At 47.1% G+C, this 2282-nt stretch overlaps 1 protein-coding gene across 1 annotated transcript in view; it reads right to left on the bottom strand.

Annotated features, from left to right (window-relative positions):
* Positions 1 to 2282, bottom strand: part of kcnj6 (potassium inwardly rectifying channel subfamily J member 6) — a 5518-nt gene that overhangs the window by 2795 nt on the left and 441 nt on the right. The gene's annotated exons all lie outside the window — the stretch shown is intronic.

The raw sequence follows: 2282 nt of genomic DNA, 5'->3' as shown, positions 1-2282 counted from the left end.
GCCTACCCCCACCGCCCCCCTGAGCCTTTCGACCCCATCGGCGGATTTACCAGCAGAACAAACGACCGCGTTGAAGCCGTTGCGCACTCCATTCACAAGGGAATATTTTGAGCTTGAGCAGCACTGGTATCCATGGCAACGCGCGGCTCTGTCTATCAAGTGCTCACAATATAGCGGGAATGTTCTGGAACAGGCCGCAGCATTGGATAACAAGAGTCTCGTTACTTTCAATCAAAGGGGGGTAAAGCCGCTGTTATTTGATCACATGGATATTCACCCACGCGGCCCATGAATTAACCGGAGGCTAATTCGTAGCATTGAATGGTCCATTTTGGCAATTAATTACATTTTTTGAGTCATGTACTCTTCAAGAAGAGCAAATATTTGACTTGAATTGATCGCCGTGAAGCAAAAAGTATTCCAAAGAGACTCCTTAAGAGCTACATACTGTAAAGCCAAGCATATTGAATGGTAAAATTGGCATCAGAGTGAAAAGTATAAGTTCAAATCAAGATTCATTTGCTTTTTTTAGCCTTAAAAAAGAAAAAAAAAAAGGTAGATGGCAAATAAAATGGAACTTGAATGAAGGTAGTAGCCAGTGAACAGGGCACGCTAAAGCAAGCGCGTTTTTCATTCGAATGTTTTCTTCTTCTTAATTCAGACGTGTAAACGAAATCTTCCTGAAAGCGAGCTATCTAGGAAATGCTTTTTGGCCAAAAATATCATATCGTTGGGATCATGGACTGACAAGGAGCTAAAGGCAATTAGCATACTGTAGCGCGATAAGGGCTAACTGGTAGCGGCGAACGCTAAAGCAAACCGCAAGATGTCTCATATAATTCATTTCTACATCAATATTGGATTTAGATTCATCAGGCTGAGTTACATCCGTTCTAGCTGCTGCTATGACATTAGCCGTAGCAACTTTAGAAGAAGATCATAATAGTTTTCGAAAGGAAAAGCGCTGGTTTAAAAAGGTTTGATTTTTGCTCATTTGATCTTTGACCGCTTCCATTACGCTGAATATTAAAGTCCTCGAAAGTAAGCACAGCATTGCTAACATTCGCGTCCATTTTTGCCGCTTGAACCAGATCTCTGCTGGCATTTCTATATTTTGACAACCATCACAATGGGGTGTCGTCGTGTGGCGTTATTAAAAAAAAAAAAAAAAGATCCTAAAGCCCGACGGAGCATCTGGCGGCCGTTGCTAGGCGACCATTGTTTGGGGAATGGGCTTGAGCAAACAGAAAATGGGATTGTTTAAGCAGGTGCGCGCCACAATGGCCGACGCAGGCTCATCCTAACGCCGATGACGACATTTCTTCCTGGATCGCTTTTTCAAATGAAATGAGATTCGGACGCCTGCTCCTCCATGCGAATGGGAGCCGTATGGCCGGGAGGTGGCTCGTTGGCTAATCGAGGCTTGAGCGCCGGTGTGACATGACAGTTATGACGATTCGGACCGAGAAGGTCCCCACCAGAATGATCTCCATCGAACTCCAACTGAAATTGTTCAATGGATGGCGAATCAACAAAAACATTGCGCATCCTCGTTTTGGATCTTGCTGGCGTTTCGAAGGCCCCCTCTGACCTTTTGCCATGACTTCTGTTGGCTATGTTTACAAACGCGCGATCCCTTTTTACGCCGTAGTCCAATTTCAGTTTCAAGGCACGCGCACGCACAGACCGTTCCAGAGACTGCCCCCTTCGCGTGACACTTAGACATGACTTGGACTCTTGACTGTTTCCAGATCCCCCCCCCCATGACCCGTCCTCGACCCCACGGGTGCTTTCTGCAGGGAAACTGTGCAAATGTGGCGGAAGCGCACGCGAGCTCTTTCTTGAACACCTTCTCCCTTCTCCCAGATACAAGGCACGCATTCTTGAGTTGGAAGATTCTCAGCACCAGAACTGAAAGTCCACGGCACCATTTTCTGGTAGAACATTCATTCAGGGACCGTATGTGGTCGGTTGCCCACTCCGGAGTGACGCTGTTATTATTTCTAACCATCAGTCGTGCAGAAAGAGGAGGGTCCACTCCGGTTTTCATTTGTGTGTCTCTTTAAAACACGCTTGTCAACAATGCAGTCGCAATGGAGCTCACGTTACAAAACGGGCTAAACTATTCGAGGTGGGCGGGGGGGGCTTGTACAGGAAGAGGCTGTTGTCATGGAGATGGAGGTGACCTGTTCTATGACTGCTAAGACGACGAACGGTCCGGGGTCTGATGAATATTTGTGCCGTGCATAGAAAGCGGCGCACGCAGGCCGCGGGCCTGCCCT

This window comes from Hippocampus comes, unplaced genomic scaffold, assembly GCF_001891065.2.
Source record: "Hippocampus comes isolate QL1 unplaced genomic scaffold, H_comes_QL1_v1.1 scaffold33, whole genome shotgun sequence".
Classification (NCBI taxonomy): domain Eukaryota; kingdom Metazoa; phylum Chordata; class Actinopteri; order Syngnathiformes; family Syngnathidae; genus Hippocampus; species Hippocampus comes.
The sequence above is the reverse complement of the archived record's forward strand: the minus strand, read 5'-3'. Positions and strand labels throughout refer to the sequence as shown.